Genomic DNA, 11,384 nt, shown 5'->3' on the forward strand with positions numbered 1-11,384 from the left:
CCAATTCTTTGCAAACTCTTCCAAAAAACAGAAGAGGAGAGAACACTTCCAAACTCACTTTATAAGGCCAGCATTACTCTGATGCCAAAACTAGGTAAAGACCCTACAAGGAAAGAAAGTTACAGACCAGTGCCACTGAAGACACAAAAATTCTCAACAAAACATTAGCAAACTAACTCAACAACACATTAAGAGGATCATATACCGTGATCAAGTGAGATTTGTTTCGGAGATGCAAGGGTGGTTCAACATCTGCAGATCAGTCAGTGTCATATACCACATTAACAAAATGAAAGATAAAAGTCATATGACAAAATTCAACATCTTTTTAAGATAAAGATGCTCAACAAATTGGGTATAGAGAGAACATACTTTAATGTAATAAAGGCCATATATGACAAACCATCAACTAACATCATACTCAAATGGTGAAACACTGAAAACTCTTCCTCTAAGATAAGGAACAAGACACTTCTGTCGTTCTTATTCAACATGGCACTGGAAGTCTTAGCCAGAGCAATCAGGCAAGGAAAAAAGAAGTAGAAAGCGTAGAAACTGGAAAGGAAGGAGGATAATTGTATCTATTTGTAGATGACATTACATATAGAACACCCTAAGGATGCCCCCCAAACTGTTAGAATTGATACATGAATTCAGTAAATTTTCAGGATACAAAATTAGTTACAAAATCAGTTGCATTTCTCTACATCATCAGTAAGCTATCAGAAAGAAAAATTTTAAAAATTATACTTGCAATTGTACCCAAAAATAAAATAGATCTGAAACTGTAAGACTTCTAGATGAAAACCCAGGAGGTAAGATCCTTGACATCAGTCTGGGCAAAGATTTTTTTCTTTTTATTTTGACCCCAAAAGCAAAAGCAACAAAATAAAAAACAAGTAGGACTACATCACATTAAAAATATTTTATGCAACAATGAAATTAACAAAATGAAAGTTACCCTATAGAATGAGATAAAACACTTACAAATCATATGTCTGATAAGGTGTTAAGACCTCAAACAACTCAATAGCAAAAAACCCAAAACATCTGAATAAAAATGAGCAGAAGAACTGAATACACATTTTTCCAAAGAAGATATACAAATGACCACAGGTGCTTGAAATGGTACTCAATATCTCTAATTGTCAGGGAAATACGAATAACACCACAAAGAGATATCACCTCACACCTGTTAGGGTAGTTATCATTAAGAAAATAGAGATAAATGTCAGCCAACATGTAGAGAAAAGGCACCGTTGCTGGAATGTAAATTTTACTATTGATGGGAATGTAAACTGTTGTAACCATAGTGGAACAGAGTATGACTGTTCCTCAAAAAGTTAAAAACAGAATTATCGTAGGATTCAGCAATCCCACTTCTGAATATACACCCAAAAGGAATGCACAGAGGACCTCAAACAGATGTCTGCACTCCCGTGTACATCGCAGCATTATTCACAGTGACCAAGATAGGGAGACAACCTAAATGTTTGTCACCAGGTAAATAGCCAGAGAAGTGGTGAATGTATACATGAATATTGTTCAGCCATGAGAAAGAAGAAAATCCCGCCATTGGAGACATGGACAGACTTTGAGAGCAACATACTGAGTAAAACAAATGCGAGAGAAAACAGACTAGAATGGGGATAACCAGGAGCTGGGAAATAGGGGAAAAGGAAAGGTATTGGTCAAAGGGTATGATCTTCCCACTGCAAAATGGATAAGTTCTGGGGGTCTAATGTACAGCATGGTGATTATAGTTAATACTGGGCTCTATACTCAGAGTTGCCAAATGAGTAAATCCTAAATGTTTTCATCACATAAAAGAACTGGTAATTACGTGACATGCTGCATAGCTAATGCTATGGTGAAATCATATTGCAATACATAAGTTCATCAAGTGTACATCTTAAACTTCAACGATGTTATATGTCAATTATATCTCAAAAACTAAAGAAAGCATTCTTTTTACCCATATTAAAATTATAATGGGGTGGTGGATGTCTAGAAAAGTAAATCTATCCCAAAAAAATCCCCGAATTTGCTTTTCCCTTCCTGCATTTCCATGTTTGCTTTCCCAAGTCAACATATCTGGAAATTTGTTGTCAGTTTGTTCAGAGTCTTAAGGAAAACCCCCCCGTATAACCTGCCTAATGCACAATAATTCTATTTTTATCTGAAAATCAATTTAAATGTCACTTGATGTATTTCTCTTTTTTAAAATTAAATTTGTTGGGGTGACATTGTTTACTAAGAATATATAGGTTTTAAGTATACAATTCAATGGTATATGATCTGTATATTACACTGTCTGCTCACGGCCTAAAGTCACATCATCTTCCGTCACCATATATTTGACCCTGTTTACGCTTTCCATCCACACTCTCCTTCCCTCTGGTAACTGCCATACTGTTGTCTGTGTCTATGAGTTTTTGTTTGTTTGCTTTTCTTGTTTATTCATTTGCTACTTTCAGTTTTATATCCCAAATATGAGTGAAATCATACGGTTCTTAACTCTGTCTCATTTATTTTGCTTAACATGATATTCTCAAATCATGTATTTCTCTTCGTAGTTAGGAAAAGTTTGACTTTCATTTATGACTCTCCCTGTTTTTCTTTGTTAAGTAAGAGCTCTGTAACTTTTGTTCCAGTTTTGCTTTGGCTTCCAGGAAATTCTGAGTTTCTTTTATTGTTTAGTGGTGATAGTTAACCTTAGACTCAATTTCCAACACCATTGTCTCTCCCGTATTGTTACATAGCCTTGTTATGTAATAAATGGATTTATTATATATGTCTCTTATACACCCACATCAAATATGGATATATAGCAAGGATATACATATGATAAAAGAAGTGAATAAAATATTAGGTTGAGCATAAGAAAAGGTTCCCATATTTGACCAATTTTGACCTTTGAAAAAAAGGTTTAACCTAGTAGTGAACAAATGAAGACATTATCTATAATCACTTTCATTCATTTTTGAAAGAGCATGATTGCCAAGATCTTCAGTAAAATTTGTATCTTAATGGGAAGAACACTTCCAAACTATAGATATATTCCTTCCCCTGCAGTGCCCCACTCCCTTAAAACTTACTGTTGGGCAATTGAAACTGGAAAAAATCTTTGAATACCATTTCTGTTATAGCTTTTAGATTTTTTCCTCTGGTGGTTCTTTATTATTACCACATATGTCCCACATATTCTTAGTAAAATATCTTTAGAAACTCCTCGGAACCTGAATTTAATAATAATTTATGATTAAAAATGTGTTTTTTTTTCTCTCCTTCTGACTGGAAATGCAAATTTCTTTAGGCCTACAGACAATCTGCTGCAAACTTCCCAAGAAGAGTGCGAATGTCTACGTCAAAGTCAAACTCAAGGTTCCCTTCTTAACAATGTATGAAACAATAATGCCACTTATTTAATATAGACAACTTGGAGAGTTCCAGTCAAGATGGAGGCATGAATAGAAATGATTCACTTCCTCGCATGACCTAAAGAAGGATAACAACCAATTTAAAAACAAAAAACAATCAGAACTGCCAGCAAATCAAACTTCATGGAAGTCTGACAACCAAGGAATTAAAGAAGCATCCATCCAGACTGACCACACGACAACACAGTGAAGAGGGTAGCCCCATCCCGGTGAACACCTAAGCCTCTGCCACTTACAACATACAGGTGCACCAAGACAAAGAAACATGGCCCAAATGAAAGAACAGATCAAAACTCCAGAAAAAGAACTAAACAACAAGGAGATAGACAACCTATCAGATGCAGAGTTCAAAACACTGGTAATCAGGATGCTCAAAGAAATGATTGAGTTCAGTTGCAAAATAAAGGAAGATGTGAAGGCTATACAAAGTGAAATAAAGAAAAATACACAGGGAACCAACAGTGAAGGGAAGGAAACCAGGACTCAAATCAACGATTTGGAACAAAAGGATGAAATAAACCTCCAACCAGAACAGAATGAAGAAACAAAAATTCAAAAAAATGAGGAGAGGCTCAGGAACTTCCAGGACATCTTTAAATGTTCCAACATAGGAATCATAGGGATGCCAGAAGGAGAAGAGGAAGAGCAAGAAATTGAAAACTTATTTGAACAAATAATGAAGGAGAACTTCCCCAGTCTGGCAAAGGAAATAGACTTCCAGGAAGCTCAGAGAGTCCCAAAGAAATTGGATGCAAGAAGAAACATCATAGTTAAATTACCCGATTAAAGATAAGGAGAGAATCTTAAAAGCAGTAAGAGAAAAGGGCACAGTTACTTACAAAGGAGTTCCCGTAAGACTGTCAGCTGATTTCTCAAAAGAGACCTTGCATGCAAGAAGGGACTGGAAAGAAGTATTCAAAGTCATGAAATGCAAGGACCTCCATCCAATATTACTCTATCCAGCAAAGCTCTCATTTAGAATGGAAGGGCAGATAAAGTGCTTCGCAGATAAATTGCTTCCCAGATAAGGTCAAGTTAAAGGAGTTCATCACCACCAAGCTCTTATTATATGGAATGTTAAAGGAACTTATCTAAGAAAAAGAAGATGATCATTATACTATGAACAGTATAATGACAACAAGCACACAATTATCAACAACTGAACTTAAAAACAAAACCAAAAACCAACTAAGCAAACAACTAGAACAGGAACAGAACCACAGAAATGGAGATCACATGGAGGGTTATCAGCAGAGAGGGGGAGAGGGAGAATGGGGGACAAGGTACAGGGAATAAAAAGCATAACTGGTAGGGACAAAATAGACAGGGGGAGGTTAAGAATAGTGTAGGAAATGGAGAAGCTGAAGACCTCATATGTACAACCTATGGACATGAACTAAGGAGGGTGGGATGTAGGAGGGTGGAGGCATGCAGGGTGGAGGGGCATAAAGGAGAGAAAAAGATCAGGACAACTGTAATAGCATAATCAATAAAATATACTTTAAAAATATATAGACAACATATTTAGAAAAAACTAGTGTTTAGTCACAATTACAACAGCTGGCATCACTTCCAAATGCTTTCATGAAATTCTTGTTTCAGATGTTTTTCTCACTGTGTGCTCACTGTGGCTGTGTGTTCGAGCTTATTGTGCCTGCTGTGGACAGTGAGTCTTATAAGGAGGGAAACATGTAGGCACATCATTACAGAATTAGAGTAAAGCAGCAGAAGCGACTATGCCAAGCTGGAAGGACACTGACGACATAGGCAGCATTCAGTCTTTCCCAGTTCGTGCCATGTTCCTCAATGAAATCCAAAGTATCGAATTACTTGTCAACCATCTGTTTAGTTTTTAAATGGCAAACCAGGGCATTTTATGACTCCTGACGTGCAGCTTACATCAGAAAACAGTTCAGGTGAGGTTGGTTGGACTCACTACCTTTGGGATGGTTGATATTATGGAAATAATTATAAATTGTAAATACTTGTAAAAATGCTCAATATATTCTAAAATTAGAAGAGGGTTTATCTTTCAGCCAAATTTTGTTTTCTGGACAACTCATGTTATTGAGATGTGTGGAGAAAAAGTAGTGGTTAAATGATAAGACTCATTTATCTAAGGGGAAATATCTGACAACCCATACCGCAGTGAAGATTACAATAATTCTGGGTGGTGTATTGCCCATTTTCCAGAGGAAGAAAATGCCTCTCTGAGAAAGGTTCATTTCCCTCAGAAATCCCCTTGGCTGTGGCTTGGTTCTCCCCTTTGAGCATGTGAACACATGCACAGGCACACGCACGCTCACACGCCCTTTTAAAAAAGTTTCCTTTGCAATAGCGTTCCATAGCATTTGGAGCTGGGGGAAGGCACAGGAAGGAAACGTCCAAGACTTGGTGTTGCTTGGACCCTGTCATTAACATTTTCAACTTGAGTGGTTTCCACATTTCCCACAGGTCTTCATCCTGTGAAAGCTGATGGATGGGCTGACAGAGCCTTCTAGACTTGTGTTGGTATAATATGAGCCAAGTGCCTGGAAGCCTGGAAACAATAAAACAGCAATTTTCTAAGAGATTTACCTGCAAGAAAAGCCAGGAACATAAAAGCCTTTTTCAGTTTCCCACCCCAGGCCTCTTCTCTTCTCTCAGTCCCAGGAGGGGCTGGGGAGGACTGCATCCTGTCAGGTTAACTGAGGGTGACAGGCGCTGTAACCTCAGCAGCGGCGGCCACTCTGGCTCCAAGGGAAGGACCACTGGGGCAGGAATGAGAAGAGCTGGGCCCTGGTCTGGCCGCAGTGGAAGCTTCCTGTCAGGAACAACAGAAGCCAAGGCTGCAGGGGTTAGGAAACGTCAGGTCTCGTCTCATAAAAGCTTGGGCAGAGCATCTAGTCGTGATGTGACAGGCGATGGTTCTGGCTCCTCCCCAGTGAAGTCCAGCAGAGCTGGTCCAGACTGTCTGAAATTCACCTTGGGCACCGTGCACGCACTGCCTTCTCAGGGCGCTGCACCTTGAAGCTGGGTCGCTTTATGTTACAAGAAAAGAGGGGATGTGCCCCCTGGACTCAGTGTCCCGAAGAGAGATTCAGCATAAGGAGGTCTGGGGGAAAGTGAGGTGGGGGATTCCATGGGGTCTTTGTCCCTCAAGTCAGTGTTTTTAAAGATTTTGTTTATTTATTTTTAGAGAGAGAGGAAGGGTGGGAGAAAAAGGGGGAGTGAAACATCAATATGTGGTTGCCTCTAGCACACCCCCTACTGGGGACATGGCCTACACAATCCAGGCATGTGGTCTGACTGGAAATCAAACCAGTAACGCTTTGGTTCACAGGCCCACGCTCAATCCACTGAGCTACACCAGCCAGGGCACTTCAAGTCAGTTTTGTAACAGTAGCCAATTGATCTTAATGTTCTACCTAAAGTGCCCCCTCCAAGTCCACAGCTCGTTGGATACTTTCTGGTGTAAAATGCGTAGAACTGTATTAATTCTGCCTACCATTACTCTTTCTTCTTTGGCAAACTAAATGTTGGCATGTAGTATTTTATATCCACGTTCACACAGTTAATACTTATCTGTTTCAAATGTTAGATAACCATAAACTTAAAATAAGCTATCTGGGTGACTTAAGAAAATAAGGATAACTTTTTTCAATGGGATTTTGGTTAAACAATGGATCAGATCATGCTCTGAAAGAACCTGTATATATACGTATTTTAGGGTTTAAAAATCATAAGCCTTAAACTCAGTGCCAGCATATATGGCCAAGTGGCAAGATAACATAAGACATTCCCTCTGGCAGGATAACATGATGAAGACATTTACTCAACAATGAGAGAGGAGGAACTTTTCCTCCTTTCCCCCTCAAGAGGCAGAGCAGGCTGTTGCTCTGGAAACATGATGAAGTCCCCTTATCTCAGGGTAGGGTTAGGAGACTTTTTAAAACAGGCTTAAGAGGGTAAAACAGTTATTTTTTCTTTTCTTCTAATCCCAGGTTTTGACTCCTAGGGACTTATCTGCCGCACTCCCAGAAAGTGCAGGACTTTGACGCCTGGGTCGTGAACCCACAGTGCTTCAGCCCTGAAGGTCTCAGTAGGGCCATGGCCAAGCCCCATGTCACAGAAGCAGCAGGTGCCGCGTATAACAGGACTGTGAATAGCAATGACACTTACCTTTGAGGCAGGACATGAGGTTGAACATCAGGTGATCCTCTGGGTGGTAATCATGATAGACTCAAGACCAGAAGCACCCCTTTCATTTTCCTGCATTGAATACACCCCTCAAGGTTCTTGGCAATTAAGATATTAGACATCCTCCCAATACACGCAGATTTGACTTTATTTGGAAAAATTAAGTGTGATGACTTGTGCACCCATGTACTGGGGAGAGAGTTTATACATATTAATGAGGAGCTAGTGGTTTCATCCCCCACTTTTCTGCCCCATGGCTAAAATGACTGTTTCTTAACTAATGAGTAGCAGTTACTGCAGGAGCTGAGCAGGAGCAGCCACTAATAAGGGAAGTAAGGGGAATGAGGTCAGCAGAAAGCTATAAGGCAAGTGGAAGTCCAAATGTAAATTTTATTCAGAATAATTAGGGTTTGCCTAGAAGCTGATGGATTAGTACCCAGTAGCAAAAAGCAGATAGTCCATGATCTGTTTTCTACAAATGATGGAATGGAAAGGGGTTTGAGTCTTGGTTGGTTTCAATTGTACCTTAAAAAAACCTTGTAATGAGCTATAAGTCAGAGATGAAGACACAATCCCAGGTCTACCCAGGAAAACTCCTAACCTTCAATCCTGGGTCTAGACCTATACCTCTAGATACTGGCCCCAAAGCAGCAAGGTGTTGGATTATGTCAACTTCTCATTGTGCAGGGCAGTGATGGAAGCCCCTGTGGAACCATCTTTCCCAGCCCTAGGTAGAAGTCAGAGCCCAGGCGGGCAGCCAGGCAGAAGCTGAGTGGACATTAGAGGCTCTGGCTTGGGGTCAGGAGCTGTGAGAAGCACGTGAATACTGGCTCCCTGTCTTGAGGTGTTTCCAGAGACAAGCTCAGATTGTGCTGGCTCGGCCTCCCGTCTCCAGTCTAACCTTCTTTCCCCACATCACCTCCAGGCTTCTGCTGGCGCCATGCTTTCCAGACTGATTGGACCCATTAACTAAGTTTCAAATGGTGATTTCTGTCTAAATAGATGAGTGAGAATTTTCCTTAGTTGCATCTCATTTCACTAACATCACTAATTTCTCTGCTTTCTTGCATCCAATCAATCATTCCACTTCAACTGCACATTTTATTAATGAGCCGTGCAGTCACTCCTTTTTCCAGATTGTTAGTGAAGATGTCGAATTCAGACTGGACCCGCTGTCAATTCTCATGACTCAACACTGGCTTCCCTGAGAGCTTTTATTGCCCCAAGCTGGTTTTAACCCCTTTTGTTAATTCATTTTTAAACACTTTTGGGGACATAGATATTAATGTTTACCCCAGCTCCTGTTTGGGGGAAGGAGGGACAGAAGGCAACATGATACATAGCACAACATACATACCCATGAAACTGTAGCCTCTACCAAGTGTATAGCACAGGCTCATTTATTCATTCACTTTTGTCTAAAGAACAGGAGAAGGATTATACCCTTCAGCTGTAACCCTCTCTGCTTTTTAGGTCATTCCAGCACTCACTTGTCTATTGATGTGCCTTTTGTACTGACAGAAACTCCTGATTTCAGGATATGTTCTTGGCTAGTTCCGGGATATTTTGTGAATATTAGCAGGTTATTGAATGGCTGTGAATTTCACAAAGCTGGCTAACGTTCAACCTGGGAGAAGCCACAGGTTTCATAGTCAGAAGAACAGGAATTCTTTCCTGGGCTTTACTTGCCTGTTTTCGTTCACTCTCTGTGTAAATATGGTTTTAAATTTGTGGCTTAAATTCAAGGAAATAAACCATTAGGTGAGGTTGATTTCCTTTCTATTTTGAGGTTGCTAGATACTGAAAGTATTCAAGTTCCAGGCGTACCCCATCGCCAGCTTTTTCATCTTTGATGTGACACCTGAAGCACCTTCCTTCTTTCTATTAAAATACTTTAAAAGGTCAGCCGTTCTTTGCGGCAGCCACTGAGGAACAGCAGCCATGGCTCTGCACTACCCCGTGGCCGTGAACCTCAATAAGGGCCACAAGGTGACCAAGGACGAGAGCAAGCCGAGGCACAGCTGCCCCCGCGGGCACCTCACTGAGTGCACCAAGGTCATGCAGGATGTTAACCGAGAGGTGTGTGTGGCTCTGCCCCCTAAGAGTCGACCCACTACGAGGGCCCTGCAATTCATCAGGAAAAGGGTGGGGACACACATCCCTGCCAAGAAGAAGAGAGAGGAGTTGAGCAATGTCCTTGCAGCCATGAGGAAGGCAACAGCCGAGAAAGACTGAGCTCCCTCCCCTCTGTGTAATGAAACCTGTCCGGGGAAAAAAAAAACCCTGTAAAAAAAATAAAGCTTGGTGTAGTGAAAGCTGAATATAAATGATATCTGTGCTAATATTTTAATATGTAAAAATATTCACTTTAGCACAAGTTGAAAGAAAAAAAGAAAAGAAAAGCTTGATTTCCCAGGTTGTATAACTCTGGGTAAATTATTTTTATTGTAGAATAATTTCCTTTAACATTAGAAAAGGAGTTATTTGTGCATTATACTCTTATATATTCCAGGTTAGGATATGTTCTTTCAAAACTATGAAAATTAAGGTTGTTACAATCTTTTCAGGGAAATATTTTCCTCCCAAATCTTTCAGTTCGGATCCCCAAGTGAAAATGGATCTCCCATTAGCTAAGTGCTGTGGCATTTCCTGAGCAAAGCCAGTAAACGTTTCACCAGGTAATAGAATCTCTAAAGCAGCTTTACTGTTTTATTTGAGGTGTCATGTGGACTAGCCCATGTGATCAGTAAACCGTTTTGGAATGCTAGGTATCTCTTCCATGTATGCATGTTCCAGATACAATGATGCTTATTTAAATTAAATTGTTAAATTACCTTATGCTAATTAGTAAACCATGGTATAATGTATTGTACTGTTCATATAGTTTATATGAGTATATACCCATGTATTATCTGTATAGATAATATATTGTGGTGTATTGTATTGTATTGTATGTTATATTTTAGAGTGGTGCATTATGCTATCATATAACAGTGTGATGTGATATAGTACAGTATGGCATAACTTAGACTGGCATAGAGTAATACAGTATGGTATTGAGTGTTGTGGTAGAGAGTGGAACAATGTAGAGTGTTTGGTATATTCTAGAGTAGTCCAGTATAGTACAGAGCTGTATAGTACTTAGAACAATGGAGTCACAATGGAGTAACTTTGGAGTCACAGACTTAGTTCTCAAAATGTGGTCCTATCATATATTAGGTATGCGATCTTAAGCCTATTACTTAATGTTTCCAAGCCCTAGTTTCATGACCTAAAAAATGAAGATGAAAAATGCTTACATGCATTATGAGGATCAAGTTGTGAGCACCACGAAAGTGGTGTACCGAGGGGTATGCACTGACAGGTCACAAGCCCTCAGCAAACACTCTCATTTCGTGCACCTCACTGGCAGTGGGGTGAGCGCTGCAACTCCTGGCTGTAAGAAAAGTGCTTTGCTAAGAACACCTAATAAGGTTTGGCTAGGACATGATTAAAGAGTGGTTGGGTATTTCATATTTACCTCCTAGGACTAACATCTTAAGTAAACCTCCAAATCACTTATGGTATTTCACAGAGATAGGAAATGACCCTGGAAGGGTATGGAGTTATTAAGTCTTGGCATTACAGATGAGCACAGGAGAGAAGGGATTTTTAGAATGATTCATAAATGGTAAGTAGCTTCAGTCCTTTGTAGCTAGGGAGATGCAATGTTAACACCGTGAACAAGTGATACATACCCATGAAATTGGTACTTTATTTTGTGTT

At 39.8% G+C, this 11,384-nt stretch overlaps 1 pseudogene; it reads left to right on the top strand.

Moving 5' to 3' along the window:
• Positions 1-9,560: 9,560 nt before the first annotated feature.
• LOC112318687 (large ribosomal subunit protein eL36 pseudogene) lies at positions 9,561-9,854 on the top strand (annotated as a pseudogene).
• Positions 9,855-11,384: the final 1,530 nt, after the last annotated feature.

This window comes from Desmodus rotundus, chromosome 3 (genome assembly GCF_022682495.2).
Source record: "Desmodus rotundus isolate HL8 chromosome 3, HLdesRot8A.1, whole genome shotgun sequence".
In the NCBI taxonomy this organism is placed as follows: Eukaryota; Metazoa; Chordata; class Mammalia; order Chiroptera; family Phyllostomidae; genus Desmodus; species Desmodus rotundus.